Consider the following 17,278-nt stretch of genomic DNA (forward strand, 5'->3'; position numbering starts at 1 on the left):
ATACAGAAGGGGGACGAATGGAAGACAGCGTTCAACTGCCCACTGGGGTCTTTTCAATATAAAGTTTTACCATTTGGGTTGGCGGGGGCACCAGGAGTGTTTATACAGTTAATTAATGAGGTCCTGCACGACCACTTATTTAAGGGGGTGCTTGTGTATCTCGACGACGTTTTAATATATTCAGAGACCGAAAAAGAGCACGAACGCTTAGTAGAGCAAGTGCTCAGGAAACTCTGAAAGGCAGAGCTATACGCCAAGCTCTCCAAGTGTGAGTTTCACAAGGACCAAATTGACTACCTGGGCTATAGAATCTTGGCAAGGGGGATCAAGATGGACCCAAGCAAGGTCCAAGCCATACTGGCGTGGGAGCGCCCACGCACGAGGAGGCAACTCCAAAGTTTCCTTGGTTTCACAAATTTCTATAGGGGTTTTATCCAGGGGCTGGCAGAAATTGTGCTGCCTCTAACTGACCTACTCCGGACAAAGGGCCTGGGAGACACACGTAAATCAAGGAACCCGGGGGCGCTCCTGAACTGGACAGCTGATTGTCAAAGGGCTTTCGAATGCCTCAAAAGCCTCTTTACAGTGGAGCCAATACTGCAACACCCTGACCCCACCAGACCCTTCGTCGTGCAAGTCGACGCATCTGACTTCTCCATCGGAGCACTCCTGCTTCAGCGAGATTTTGACAATCAGCTGAAGCCCTGCGCGTACCTTTCCCGCAAGTTCTCCGAAATGGAACGGAGATGGCATGTGTGGGAAAAGGAGGCATTCACAGTCAAGGCGGCCCTAGAGACATGGAGGCACCTCCTAGAAGGGGCCTCCTGCCCCTTCGAGGTCTGGACAGACCACAAGAACCTAGAGGCTCTCAGCACTCCAAAACGCCTCAGCCCAAAGCAAGTACGCTGGGCGCAATTCTTCAGCCAGTTTAACTTTAAATTAAAGTCCATACCGGGGAGGAAGAATTTCCTAGCAGATGCTCTTTCCCGATGGCCTCAGGATGCCAGCCAGGCATCGGACATTGTGGGTACTGTGTGGACTGACACACAGCTGGGCTGCCCTGTGGTCACGCACAGCCAAACAAGAACCCAACGCACCCCAGCACGAACACCCGCGAACGGAGGGAGCCGCAGGTCAATTTCACCAAACTGGCAACAACAACTCGTTCAAGCCCTTGAGACAGATACATGGTTGCAAACCAACAAACACCATGTATCTGTTACGAACAGTCTAGCCTGGAGACAGAAGAACCTGTACATGCCAGAGACATTGCGAGCGGAAGTTTTAAACTGCTCCCATGATGACAAGACGGCCGGACACTTTGGGTTCATCAAAACATTACATTTAATCAGGCGACAATTCTGGTGGCCTACTCTCAGAAAGGACGTTAAAGAATATGTCGCTGCTTGCCCCACATGTGCCATGTCAAAACGAAAGGTGGGGAAGCCCCAGGGACTGCTACAGCAAGTAGCAAGCCCCTCCCGCCCCTGGGAGGAAATTTCAATGGACTTCATTGTAGACCTACCACCCAGCCAAAGAAAAATGGTCATCTGGGTAGTAAAAGACTATTTTTCCAAGCAGGCACACTTCATACCCTGCACGTCCATTCCCTCCATGCAACAGCTGTCACGCCTATTCCTTACCCATATCTATAAACTCCACGGCGCCCCCTCCCGTTTGGTGACCGATAGGGGCACACAATTTACATCTAGGTTCTGGAAAGAATTTTTAAAACTTATTGGGACCAAGCAGGCACTGTCCACGGCCTGGCACCCCCACACAGATGGCTCTACGGAGATTCTCAACTCCACCCTGGAGCAATTCCTCCGATCCTTCATTAACTATCAACAGGACAATTGGGTGGACCTGCTACCTTTTGCAGAGGTAGCCTACAACAACGCAGTGCACCAGAGCACAGGTCACACCCCATTCAAAGTGGTTTATGGCAGAGACTTCGTGCCAATCCCGGAACTGCCCCAACCAGACACCCTGCCCTGTTCCCCAGATGACTGGGTGGCACAACTGGCCACGGTTTGGCCCGTCATCCAGCTGGCCCTCGCAGACGCGCAAGCTACATACAAAACGTTTGCAGACAATCACAAGGTGGCACAACCGAACTACAAAGTGGGAGATAGGGTCTACCTCTCCACTAAGTTCATCAAATCCCCACAGCCCTCAAAGAAATTGGCACCCAAATTAATTGGACCGTTCCAAATCATAGAAATTATTAATCCAGTGACCTTCAAGCTGGACCTACCCCACAATTTGCGGCGCATACACCCAGTATTCCACTGTGCCCCGCTGAAACCGGCCACCCCTTCAAGATGGCACAAGGAAACCCCCCCACCCCCACCCATCATGATAGATGGGCAACAACATTTTGAAATTAAGGAGGTACTAGACTCCAGGAAACTAAGGGGCACCCTACAGTACCTCGTCAAATGGCGACATTTTCCACACCCAGAGTGGGTCCAAGCGCAAAACGTTTCAGCAAAATGGCTGGTCAAAAGCTTCCACGAAGCATACCCAGACAAACCGGCACCTTAGAATTCTCTTAGGGGGGCAGCATGTCATGTTCCCCATTGCAAGGCATAAGTGCATCACAATGGGGAACATGCACATCAGGAAAGAGGAAGGGATAACCATTATCCCTTAAACACACACATCATCCCTTAAGCACCCAAACCCATAAATAAATCAACAGGACAAATGAACCGCACCTAGGACAGGATCTGGAAACCATTAACAGATCGGAAGAACTCCCACCCATTACCTCGGGGGACGCACCTGCACCGGACGAAGACAAGGAGACAAAGGGGAACGTCGGAGATCGCCCGAATCGCCCATCGTCGGACCCATACCAACGCTAATCACCCATCCGGACCTGGCTTGGGGGACAATAGGGGATGGAGGGGGACAAGGTCCACCACCGGGGTATAAACGGGAGACCCCGATACCACACCCGCATTCCCGTCTTTTTTCTCCGCATGCATTCTGCTTCAATAAACCCGGAAATCCTTAAACCCTTTAAGTGAGTCCGCATGTTACTTGGAGCAAGGCTGCCCTGACACAGATGATAGATGATAGATAGAGAGGATAGAGATGATAGATGATAGATGATAGATAGATGATAGACAGGTATAGATAGATGAGAGAGAGAGAGAGAGAGAGAGAGATGGAGATGGAGATGCAAAGCATTATGTGCTCTGTGCACTGAGGTTGATTAACTATTTCAAAACAGAACCGACCTGATTCATCCCACCAATAGTAGCATGTAGATCAAAAGATTCTTCAGACATACTTCTCTGCAAATTTTGTGGTGTGATGAGCTTCCCAGCCAGGCTAGACCAAGAGGCACCTACCCCTTCTAAGTTTAGAAATTCATGCATTGAGAAAACTGTTAAAGATTTATGTTTAGCGAATTTGCATCTTAAGTAAGGCATGTATGCATGTCTTCATCCCTAAGGGAGAAGTTTTCCAAGAGTACCATAAGTGTGTCATTCTGGAATCTGTAACCTTTTAAACTATGACATGTGAGGTTTGAATTACTACTGTAAGTAGTTTTCCTTTTTGGTTGGAATGTAAACGTTGGCAACATATTCATGTCAATATATCTCAGTTAAAAAAATCAAACCCTCCCACCAGTCATCCTGAAACTGACATCTAAAATTGCAACAGTTAATAATTATATTTTCATTTTGAAAATTAGTAGATGTTCTCATTTTTAGATACTCAAGGTTTTGGTGAGTTCCTTACTATGGGAAATGCAAATGTCTACAGGCAAAAATGAATGAACACCCCCTCCAACCCACATTCTTTGCCTGGGTCATTGTCCAATGTTGAGGCCAAAACATGGAGTAGCCATCCCACAATACCCAGTGCTGGGGCATCTTATCTCATCGCTAGCCCACCATCAAGGCTGCCCAAGGCTGGCTTTAGCTTTTCAGCATGAAAGAAGTGTTCTTCTTCGTATGCTGATACCAGATCTTCCATGAGGACAATCCAGGGCACACGGAGGAAGTCCTGGCTATCAGTCCTTCAAGGTTGTCCAGAACAGAAAAGACTCCAGAAGAAGACTAGAACTAAGCTTTACTGATACAGGCTGTAGAAAGAGAATCTTGCAAGACAGATTGTGTTCTTCCCCCCTTCCCTGTTATACCCCAGTGAGTCAGGGAAGAATCAGCCTGAGTCTCTTCCTAATGTTGCCTCCTTTCCCAGCATTCAATGAATACGTCTGCCCTTTTTGTTTCTGTAACAGCTTCTGAATATTTCTCCCAAGGCCATCTCCATAGCTCTCTGCAGCAGTGTTTCTCAACCTTGGCAACTTTAAGGTGTGTGGACTTCAACTCCCAGGATTCCCCAGATAGCATGCTGGGGAAGTTGAAGTCCACACATCTTCAAGTTGCCATATTCCTTTCTCCCCCTTATTCTCTCCCCCCTATTAACAGGAGGAGGAGAAACAGGACCAGCTAGAACAAGAGAAAGGTGAAGAGATAGTTTACTACAGTGTTTCTCAACCTTGGCAACTTCAAGATGTGTGGACTTCAACTCCCAGAATTCCCCAGCCAGCCATCTTAAAGTTGCCAAGGTTGAGAAACACTGCTTTACAGTGAGGGAGACCAAAACCCCACTTTCTGCAGCCATTTTATTGTTTAACCCTAAAATTGACCAGCTTCAATGCACAAAAATCTAACTGAGAGGACTCAGAGCTGGTGTTTCTGTTGCCTGCCTGACAGGAAATTCCATTTCCAATGTCTGTACCTCTTGGGAGAGGTCTCCTCACTTCCTCTCCTCACCAAATGTTCATTTAAAAGTTCTGAAAAGAACTTTTCAGAAACTAGGAGTGATGATCAGCCCTGAGTAGTGTGACAGCAGTGACCAGTCTTGTTATCCAGGCCCTCTTGACTTTTTGTAACTCCCCTGTGGATGCCCCGTCTGTCTTTTATGCTGACCTTCTCAAAGATGAGAAGAAAGCACACTGCGTTGCTGGTTGAAGAATCCCACGTTCCTATGGTGTACTTAGTTTGTTCATGGATGTGTTCATTTTCTGGGCTCACACCACAGACTGAATCATAAGCTGGTAAGAGTGTTGTGTAAGTGCAGCTTGTGTGAGGCACCATAGCTCAACGGCACAGCACATGTATTGTTAGCAGAAATTTATAATTTTGTTTTGTACTCACGAAGTTGGAAGTTTGATTTCCTAGTATCTTTGGGAAAGAGGAGGAGACAATGGTATATTCCTGAAGATGTTCCTTCATTTACTGTCCCCAACCTGGAACTATAGCTTTGCAGACTTGCAGTTTTGGCACTGCAAGTTGTAAGAGGCTGCCTAGGGAAGAACAAGCTGAAGCTGAATTTGGACATGATGGAGCCAGACAAGGGGTTGTACTTCAGGATTTGGATAATATGTTTGTTCTCAGTGGGGTTACACGCCCGCTTAAGGAATAAGATTACAGTTCTGGATCCAATATTGTTTCTGGACAACCACATAATACCTTTGGCAAGAGGGGAACGGCTTTTATCAGCTTTGGTTGATCAACCATGTGCTGGTCACTTCAAGGTTGGATTGTGGCAAAACTCTTTTTGGTGCATTGAAAGCACTCCAAAACTTGCAGCTGGCCAAGAACCTGACTGCTTAGATCAGTGTTTCTCAACCTTGGCAACTTTAAGATGTATGGACTTCAACTCCCAGAATTCCCCAGCCAGCCTAGTTGCCAATTCTTTCAACAGGATTCCAGATGCTCAATTTGGTGTATGAAATGAAAATTAGGAACAAGTTACCTGGGGGACCTCCTGCTTCAGTGCAGTCTACCCTGCTGTGTTATACATCAGATTGCCTACTTAGTTCTACCTTAAGCCTACTTTTTGCAGGTCCCACCACAGATCTGACTGACATAAATTCTGCCCTCCCCCCCCGCCCCACATGTTTCACCTGGGAACAAACATCCCCTAAACCTGAAGCAAGACTATTACAGTTTAGGAGGAGAATCTTTTAAATCCAGGCCTTTTAGAAAGTTTTTATGCTGCAGGTTTTTATATGTTTGCATGTATTAACTGTAAGCTGCCTGTAGGCTGTATAAATAAAAGTAAATATGCAATTGTTACATTTGCCAGTTCCAGTGAGCTAGATAGACTTATTTATTTATTTATTTATTTATTTTTATCCCACCTTTATTATTTTTTATAAATAACTCAAGGCGGCGAACATACCTAATACTCCTTCCTCCTATTTTCCCCACAACAACAACCCTGTGAGGTGAGTTGGGCTGAGAGGGAGGGACTGGCCCAAGGTCACCCAGCCGGCTTTCATGCCTAAGGCGGGACTAGAACTCTCCAACCACTCCTGATTGGCTCTTGGGCTGAGAGAGAGTGACTGGCCCAAGGTCACCCAGCCAGCTTTCATACCTAAGGCGGGACTAGAACTCTCCAACCACGCCTGATTGGCTCTTGGGCTGAGAGAGAGGGACTGGCCCAAGGTCACCCAGCTGGCTTTCATGCCTAAGGCGGGACTAGAACTCACAGACTCCTGGTTTCTAGCCCAGCACCTTAACCACTAGACCAAATTGGCTCTAGTGTATCTATGTTTACAGACATGGACATGTAAAGGGGAAGTGAAGCCATGTGTGATATGACATCACACACATGACATCATAATGGCTTGTTCCCAATACCTCCTTGCACAGCCTAAAGTACTAGAATAAAATTAGCCAGGTTTTAGGACTTACATTGCAAAAGTTGAATGGGAAAGACTAGCTTGTTTATGACCTCAACCTAAAGGACCCAAAGTCTACTTCTCATGAAAATTCTCATATAAAAAAAATATACAGTCCCACCTTTCTTTTTCTTCAGAATTGCCAAATCTGACTTGGAACAGGATGGGCTTCTCCCTCAGAGCATCCTCCAAATTAATAAAAACAAAATAATGAAAACACTCTCTCTGTGAGTGCATGACGCCCACATCATTCATTGCAACGTGTGCAAGCTGTTAGCAAAGCAGGATTTGAGCGAGGGCCTGAACGGCTGGAATAAAGAGACAAATCCACTGTTGAGCAACAGACTGTCTTGCCAATCCTACTTCCAGAGGGACTTGATCCAGTGATCCCTTCCTCAGTCTGGGTATGCTGAATCACAAACAGCCAGACATGGTGGATGACTCTTGTCTCCATCTGTGATTCATAGATTTTTGGTTTATTGAAAAACCAGTTGCATAACACTGCCTAGAATAAGAGACCGCAGCATTTCTCATTTTCCTTGATTTCTTTTTGCTTTGTAGCACAGCAGTGCGTTCCTCAAGTCATTAATATAATTTTCTTTCTCCATGAGGAAGGAGAGGGGGGGAAAAAAAGACATTACATGTGGAGACTCCTTGCATTCCTTTCCCATTTGAGTGCTAAAAGTCCAGTGTCCCTTCAACATTCCCAGGTGGAACTATCCTTCCCCAACCTGGAGCCGTCGAGATGTATTGGGACAGCAAATTTAAGAATTGCATCCTGGGATGTCACAGTCCAACATTTACTCTTATTTATATTATTAATGATACATAATTTTATAAGGCATGTTATATATTTATTGTTTTAGTGATTATTTTATTGTAAACCACCCAGAGTCCCTCCGGTGGGAGGAGATGGGCAGTGACAAATTTGATAAATACATACATACATACATACATATATATATATATATATATATATGGAGAATGTCAGATTAGGGCAGGTTGGTTTAAAGACAGATGTTCAGAAGAGATTGGCTCTTGGTTCCCAATCAGTTCATGAAATTCAACTTTAGAAGTGATATGACCATTAGTCATCCAATGTCCTTTTAGTTCTTGGAAACTTTTCTATACAGTTCAGAATTTTCACCACATCTTTGTTCAGATCAATGCTTGCCAGCCCACTGCCTTTGTCTCGGACTCTTTTTAATTATATTGTCACTTGGACTCCCCTGCTAGCAAGGTCTCCTCTTGAGATGGCACATCGCATTGTGAAACTATGTCCTGGGTTCAGTTCTTCACTCTTGGGAACCTCTTTCCACTTGTAACCCTGCCCCAAGGTGAATTATAAATCCCAAGTCAAATGACGCTTCCTGTTTGCCTATAGCATCTGGCTGGCATTTACCTGAATTTGGAAGGGCACCAGATGCCCCTCCAAGTTTTGTTGGAGTGCACCATCCATTATCTCTCACCATTAGTCATGCTGGCTAGGAATAATTGAAGTTGGAGTTTTGGGAGCCCATTCCCTTTTTTAGCCATTATATCAGTTTCAGCCAATCAGCACTGGAGACTTCATTGTCACAAGTGCTCTGCAGATGTTTAAAAAATTGGTTCAGGGCGGACTATAACTTACATAGTTGTAGGGCTGTAACTGTAATGTCAGTATGCAGAAGTTCCCAGTTTCAATTTCAGGAATCCACAGTTAAATAGGTGATGGGAAAGCCTTCTGTAGAAGACCTTTGGATACTTGGCCAATCAGCAATCCTAGCCACCAAGGTTGGCCTATCAGGGTATGTGTGTTTGTGCTTTTGAGTCAGTGTTGACTCCTGGCGACTGCCTGGACAAGTCCCTGCAGTTTTCTTGGCAAGATTTCAGAAGTGCTTTGCCCCTGCCTCCTTCCTAGGGCTGAGAGACAGTGACTGGCTCATCACCCAGCTGGCTTTGTGCCTATGGTGGGACTAGAACTCACAGTCTCCCAGTTTCTAGCCTGATGGCCTAACCACTACACCAAACTGGCTCTCACTACCTATCAGGGTAGTGGTCCTTTATCCATTATCTTAGGAAGTTGTTTCTGTGTGAAACCATGTTCTCAAAATTTCAAACGTATTCTTCAAAGACTGGGGATCCCTTACCTTGGAGTCACACTGTGTCAGGAACTCCAGGCCATTGTTAAGGCATTCAGTGCATCTTCCAGTCTTCCTTATAGTGTCTTGTTGCCACTACAGCTAGATAGACCTGAGAGAAAGTTCAGCAGAGGTCACTGGCCCATGATATTTTGTTGCTTAAGCTGAAGGGCAACATAACAGCTTCTTCTGGCCTTGTATAGAAGTTGACCAGATGGTTAACTATCATTTCAGTGGTGATGTTAGAACATCTTCCACCAAACTCAAGGGTAGTGAACAAACTTTGGAGGATTGGACAGGATGCTGGCACAAATATGCTTATTTTCATATCTCACTCTTACTCTACTTGCAGCAATCAACAACAGCTACAAGAAAATACCCAGTTATTTTTGGAAAAAAAACCCAGAAAACATTTACAAGAAGTATTATTAGTAAAAGCAAGCAGATGAGATATTACATTAGGAGAAATACAAAACCTATAAGAGAAATGCCTCCCTACATAAAGAAAGTCCTAACCAATAGAAGAAAGTCCACCAGACAATGTATTGACCTAGCCTCCTGGAGAAGACTAAATTCCATAATTTAGGGGTGATCCTTAGAAAGTCCCTTTTGGTTTTTCTCACCAAGCATGCTCCACTATCTAGCTCTTATGTATTCATCACTGCACCCAGCCCAGCTTTCCAATTCACCCAAATGCAGTAATGCAACTGCAGCAGCAATGCTGGCTTAATCAGAGTGGTATGCACTCCAAGTTGCTCAGTCATGTGTTTTCCCCAAATGTGTTGTCTGTGAAGTATCAAGAGAAGGCCATTAGGGCAACAGTCAGCCAATCCAGACCAGAATAAGATCACTCCTGGAGTTTCAGCTCCAAGGTCAAGTCATCCCTGCCAAGAACATCTGTTTTAAGAAATAGGCTTCTCACTTTAAGACAAAGTCTATGCCTGTCTCTATTTTCACACTTCCCCTTTGCCTTTTGGGGGTAGTGAAGATTGGCTGCAGAAGAAGAGGCTAATAAATGGGTTGCAACAAAATGGCCCCACTTGTCTCAAAATCCTTCAGTTCATGGCTTCTATATATGTCAGCAGGGGATGTGAGCGCCTGCATCCTTTTCTGTACTGTGTGACAAACATGGCCCTCAAGTGGGATGCCAGGGGACCTCCTTCGAAGAGAAGCAGGCAAAAGACCTGGTTGGAGAAAGGATGAGAACAAGATTTGATTTGATTTAAATTGAGTGAAAAGTGAGTGAAATATAGTTAATCTGATTAGTCCCCAGGTTTTGGACAATTTTCACATTAAAAGTTACCATTTGGTCAGCATTTTCTGGGAGGGTCATTCCCAGTAGTTTTGGGGGTGCCTCCCCTGCTGAAAATGTGCTACAAATCCAGATTGGGCTGTCTTATCTTTCTTGGGGTGGTCTCGAGCAGCTGGAGGGCAAAGAGTTAAGAGAAAGGGACGTACAAACGAGCACTACCATCCCCAAAGATGACTTTTCTGTCATGCCTCCTTGCCATGACACGTTTTAATGTTTAGCCTGGGGAAAAAAATATTCATAATTTCTATTTTGGCTGGGCCAAGAGCGAGAAAGCTCAATGGTGCATTTTTTTTCCTCCCTGCTCCAACGAGCTGCCCATTTCTCTTGCATACCTGGGACTGTTTGGCACGCTGTCTCCGTAGCACACTTTATCACCACTTTGCCCACAAGCCTTCCCTCCGCCCCGCAGAGCAAACGACTCAAAATGAAAGGCCCTGTTCACGCTTAGGGTGGTTTGAATTTATCTCTCTAAATAAGCTGGTTGTATGAGGAGATTAATTCGTAAACACTTCCCCCGATGATAAATGGCAGGCTGTACTGGCCCTTAATTGGCGCCTCTCAGGGAAAAGTCTCCATCCAGGTTCCCCTCACAGGATGAAAAGACATTTTAGGGGAATGCAGGGGACAGAAAGCCTTGGAGCGGGAAGCATCTCAGAGGCCCAGCTGAGGTGGGTTCATCAGTCTGACATATGGAACTCCTGAGCGGTAACTGCCAATCTGAAGAAGGGTCTTTGCAATGCAAGAACAACTTCAGTAGAAGGTTGGAGGGGCCATCCTGTAGCTAAGTCTCTGCCAAAGGGAAAGAACTTGTGTCAAAAACAAGCAAGCAAGACCATCTAAAATGGCCTGACATACATTAATTTCAGATAGTCTAACGTAGAATATACTGTAGCCTGGCACCCACAGGTATCAGGGCATTTATGGCAGCCCTATATGGCATCTGTGAATCCCCCAAATTAATTCTGTGTGTGTGGGGGTATTTTAAAAAGGTCAAATAACATTATTTCAAGTGTTCTCACCTGGGGTATCTGCATGAGGAAATGGATAAAAAAAGCCAAGTTAGGAGCTACAACTGTGCAATTGAAACACCTTTTAAAACATGTTTTGTAAGTTTGATGCATATTTTAAAAGGGTTGGGGCTTGGATCACATGGCTGAAGCTGCCATCTTGACTTTTGGTTTCCCTTCCGCCAGCAAATATCTCTTCCCATTAGATTTCATGTGTGAATGTGAAACTGTAGGGTGATTTCTACTGAGAAGGTACAAAAGCATTCACATTGAACTTTTTTTCTGAACTTTCAGCCACATAGGGGGATAGATGGCACTTGAACCACTGTGCAGGATCACATGCTGAAAAGGTGGCTAATCTCTGTTCTAGGACCTGGATACTGTAGGTTGAGCTGCTACAGCAGGGATCCTCACTTGATGTTTCCTTGAGATGTTACCATAAGGGCTAGACCCAACAGCATTTGTATCCTATCATCTGTAGAACATCAGTGTTTTCCAGTGTCATCCTGGGGAGCCAACAGTTACTGCTATAGGACTAGCAAAGTGCTTGGCCAGCCTGCATCTCTGCTGCAATGTGAGGTATAAGTTGCTGGTGCAAATGAACATACCCAGGAGCAGCTGTGCCCCATTCTTAAATGTGGGTGGACCAATATACAAACTCTAGGATCTCAACCTCATTTTTCACTGATAACAAAGAACTCTGAGGATACTTCCTTGGCTCTGTGGTCCATTCAGTGCAAAGAGTGGGAAGCTGGAAGTCCCACCACCACCATTGCCAACCTTCCCATTGTATTCTGTGGCAGTACGAAAGGGGTAAACAGGTTCTGAGTCATGTGGAGGATCTCACTAATGCACAAATGCTTTCACACAACTGTAGATTGTGCAATGACTAGGATGTCAAAGGGTTGCATGTACAGAAGTAGGGAACTATGGGCATTAGTCTTCTCTTTGCTCTCTGGCTGGGTTCACCCAAGACTTAACTTAACTTAGTGCCTCAATTAATCTGTTTCCTTGGTTCTCCCCATACACTGGATCATAGACCAGCCCAGCAGACTGGCTTCACCCAACACAGTAAGCCATACCATTCACACCCTCAAAGCTAAATAAAGGCTTAAGACTCATGAACAATGTGCGAATATTGTGTACATGCACCCTTAGCCCCCCAATTATTCAAAAATTGTGCTTAAGGGCCTTGTGAACACAACCTGGGTGTTCATGAACAAGTAAAGAGAGAATTGAGATTGGCCACACAGTTCTACAGCAATATTTTTCTGGCCCAAGGGTAGAACATTTGAACAAGAAGTAATGGGCTGGAGGGGCACACTCCACTTAGGACTGGAACACAAATTGGTTTGATTTGATCTATATTTTTAAGAGAACAAAGGTTAAGTATTGTGACTGTTCATACTCGTATCTCATATTGGATTAGGGAAACATGCATGTAACTACATATATTTTAACCAAACTATTAATTCATCCAATCTACCTACCTACTTACTATTACAATATTCCCTCTCTATTATTATTATTATTATTATTATTATTATTATTATTATTATTCTTCCCTTCCGCCACATTAAAAATAACAAAACATCTTCTGGAATCTCCAGTGAACACATTCAAGGAGAAACGGTATAAGGTGGCCTGGGGCTCTTGGTGGTGCACATTTGCAGTGCACAATCAGAAGCATGCATAGATTGGAATACCAGCCAGCTAGGATGTGAGACCTATAGTTCCAGCACATCAGAAGCATCAAGTCAAGAAAGGCTAGAATAGGACGTTGGACTCCAGGCAACCATTCTACTAAATTCCTTCGTACAGGTTTATATTTTGTAGTTGCCTTAATATTCCTTGTCACTGGAGGAATGTTCCCCTCATGATGGTGGCACATCAAAAGCTGAACTTGGCACATGACTGGCTTCCCACGGTGCCATCATTCCCAGGGCTAGAACTTGGATAGTTTGTTTATATATTCTGAGATTATCCTAACTGATCTTCTGCATGTCTTTCCTAGTTTAGGTCACCTATGGCATTGCCAAAACACACATTATACACCCAGCCTCACGAGTGTGTTCTGTGGCTATCTGTATTTGTTAACATAGCAAATAAAAAAGCCAAAACCTCATAAGGCCATTAGTTTGCAACGGGAGATAAATGAGACCAAATCTTCCCCAGTTTCCTTCCATGAGAAAAGATTGTTCTTTGTTTGGCCCTCATAAGCCTGTGTTGTTGTTTTGAGTAAACAAGCAATAAAAAAGTATGTGTGAGCCTGGATTTCCTTGGGAAAGCAGAAATTACTCTGTTTATCCTCTTTTTTCATAAATGTGGATTTTATCTGCCATGACCACATGATGTGGCCTGCAACTTGAGTGAGACAAGCCTAGGTTGTCCTCAGCTGTTTGAATGTCAAAGCAACATTTTCCCCCTTAACCCATTAGCATCCAATGAAAGCTGCAAGCTTTGTAAAGTATTATGATGCTACATTTCACCACCCCTTATATTTTAGTCACCCAAAACAGAAGTGTTTTGGGTCAGAGAGGCTTTTAATAGCCATTTCAGATGAACAGACACACTCTGTCCCCTCTGGCTAGCTGGTCTTCAGCCATTCTCCTGATGTCTCCTAAAAACACTTTTTTTGACTCATTGGTACTCAAAACATAAAGGAAATTACTTGCTGAGGTCTGTAACAATGAAATGCTGTGAAAGTGAAATGATGGGATCAACCCCTATCTCACATTTGTCACCTGAACAGAAGATGGAATCTGGAAGTTTTCCTTTCCTACAAAAAAAGGAAAGGGAGAGAAAACATAAATTCAAATGCTGCTTACAACTCAGCTCCCATAATGATGCCAATCACCCATCTTTCTTTCTCCATCCATCCATCCATCCATCCATCTCAGGTTACAACTGGATATGGGTAGGAGGAGGAGCATGGGGAGGAACCTATAGATGATGGACAAATAGACCTGCCCTATTCCTGCTGCAGTGTCGTGGTTAGTGGATGTTTTTCCTGCTGACCTGTGAAGCGAGGGAAGCAAAGCTGGAGGGTTTAACCCATTGTTTCTCAACCTTGGCAACTTTAAGACGTGTGGACTTCAACTCCCAGAATTTCCCTGCCAGCATGAGGTCCCAGACTTTCCCAGAGTTGAAATCCAAGGATCTTAAAGTTGCCAAGGTTGAGAAACACTGGGTTAACCAATTGCTTTCATCTATCATATGCTGCAGGAACACATAATCAGGATAAAACTATTCAGAATAGGTGCAGGCTAGGAATTGCCAATGGGGGCAGAACATTTTATGAATGTTATCGTTTTCTACCAGCTCAAGGGTGGTAGATGCTATTTTAATTCAGTTTAATTCAGGAAAAGGCAAATAATTTGAATGTTTTTAAGAAAAAAAAAGAGAAGTCTCTGGATTTCAGCCTACCACTTTTGACCTTCAGGCTTAATCAAAATGACTCTTTGATTAGCCTTGCAAACAACAACCCAAAATATGCATTTTCCAGTAATGCAAATTCAGAATGCAGCACTTCAGTGTCTTGTGAACTTCAGGGTCAAAAAAAGATATTAATCTTTAAACTGCTCTGAAAATCAGGATTCAGTACTACTTTTTCACTTAATATTCAAGCAGTGATGTACCATTGGCTTGAAGGACATACTGAGCTTTGCATCACATATCAAGATTTGCCCTCCCAACATGGGCAGGTCCAGGGCTAGTTCTCAGAGAGGATTCCAGGAATTCTGAAGGACAACATGGATACTTTATGCATCTATAGGGCTAAAGACACCTATCTCATTCTTTAAAACCCTCCAACTCCTCTCCTCAAATGTTTGGTTCACCCACTTTGGGGGAACAGTTGGGGACCAGAAAAGGGATGCTGACAAGATGCTTTTTTGCAGCCTTATCCTGTTGTTGCCAATGCCACCATGGGTGAATCCCAAACTGTGTGCATTACTTTATAGACCCCAATACAGCTTGTCCAATAGAATTCAGAAGCTTGAGTTTCATTGGCATCATTGTCAGTAAAAGGGTCATTATAGTTGTTCCTGGAATGGCCTCCATGGCATGCATTTCTTATGTCAAAATGATGTTTCTGGTCTGTGCTTCTCAACAATATCATGCCATTCTGGAATTGTCTAGACTAGTCTTCTCCAACCTGGATGTCCTCCAGATGTGTAGACTTCAATTGCTTAGATCTGCAATAATGGCCAGTTGGTTGGTAAATTCTGAGACTTGATCAGCATAGCTGGAAGATATGGTCAGGTCAGAGAAGGCTGTTCTGCAGTGTTTTTTGCCCTGGTCATCACTGACAATATGGAACATGGTTTTGCTGTTGTCCATGTTGCTTTTATCAATCAATATGTCTTAGAATACAATATTTTATTTCCTGAAGATGTATTTCTTGGATTCAGAGCTTGGAAGTCCCAGCCAGTAACTAGGGGACCTACTTTGTTACCATACCCTAACATTGCATTTGCACCTGTGACTTCAGTGATGGAGTTGCCAGAAAAATTTGGCTGAAAATAATAAATTTATTTGTTTAAAGATAAGATAAGCAAAATCTGGCTCCAATACAGCTGAGTCACAAGGGTCACTTGAGGACTGAACGTACATCTGAATCACTGCAGATTGCCAGCCAGGCTAGGATTATGGGTAGCCATAAAACCTGACATCAATATTCCATTCTTGGAATCCCAGTAGCCTGAAAGCATCCAGTACTGATGGTTACCCATAACTGTCTAAAAAGTGGTTGGGACTGGGAACCACAGTATGCTTGGACACTATGGGAAATTAAATCATTGTTCCAGGCTGCCTGCTCCTGATTTCAATTATGGAAGCTGTTCCGTATCACCATCACCCTCACCATATAAGACTCACTTGAGGAAATAACTCACCAGAGGGCCTTTTGTTGAGAGCAAAGGCAAGATACGGTGTGGGGAAAGAACTTCCTAGCTACCCTACAGTGTGTTAGGAGACCAAAAACATGGCTACTGCAAGATGGATTGAGCCATCCTATATCATATACTGACAGTGACAGAGGTAACTGGGTCAGTGGCTGGATGGGTGATATGTGATGTGCCAATACAACAAGTGTTCTAGTTGAATGCATTTGCTACACAAAGTGAGGAATGGTTGCCACCTGAATGACTTCTAAAGAAGATGAGACAAATTCATGTTTATTAGGTAGTGATGGTGGTGTATTATTTCCACTGCTGGAGACAGGAGGCCTTACACAGTCAACTATGGAGATACATGATGGTGGAGATGCTATGGGCATATCCTTCAAGAGGACTTTCAAAGAGCATCTGACCATTGTGGAAAGGGATAGGCCTTAGATCTGATTCATTGAGGTTTCTTACAACGATAAGACTGGGCGCATGAATTAGGAATCCCAGAACAACTATATGGTGTAAGTAACTGGGTATTCTTCAAAACCATTAAAGGCAAACTGTTAAAACTCTCTGAAAGTTCCTCGGGAGAAGATGGATAGCTTAAGGTGCAGAAAAATCCCACTTTGGGAGTTGAGCCTGTGTGGCTGTTGAAATATGTTCCATCTTTACCATTCGGACATTCAAGAAAAGGTGATTTGTTATGTTGCTGAAGATTATTGTCAAGGATTTTTAAATCCTGGTTTGAAAAGAAGAAGAGGAGGAGGAGGAAATGGAAAAAGCTTGAGCTTAATAGAACAAAATAGAGCTGTAGAGAAGGAATTTTTAGCACATTACCAATCGTATATGAGTCAGCATCAGGGTAGTGCATGCATTAAAGGAAAATATTAAGCTGTGGGATAAAAACAGAAATGTCAATTGTTAGAATGATGAGCCATGCATTTATGCTGTCTTCAGCAGTGCTGGGGACACTGCTGGAAATCAGAACATTATCTGATTTCCCTGGGGAATTTTGAAGCGGGGAGGGATGTAGTGAATGGTCGTAGATGTACCCGTCCCTGTAGATGCTCAAATAACCAGTGGAATTCCATGACCTTTCTCTGTTTCATATCCTCAAAGCCCACCAGCTGCTTCCCCCTGTGAAAGATGTGGGCAAGCTGGACTTTTAAAATGGGGGAGGGGGAGAATATATTTCAGTTCGTAACAGGATTAGAATGAGATGCGCTGAAACATTTTGT

Source organism: Candoia aspera, chromosome 3 (genome assembly GCF_035149785.1).
Source record: "Candoia aspera isolate rCanAsp1 chromosome 3, rCanAsp1.hap2, whole genome shotgun sequence".
In the NCBI taxonomy this organism is placed as follows: Eukaryota; Metazoa; Chordata; class Lepidosauria; order Squamata; family Boidae; genus Candoia; species Candoia aspera.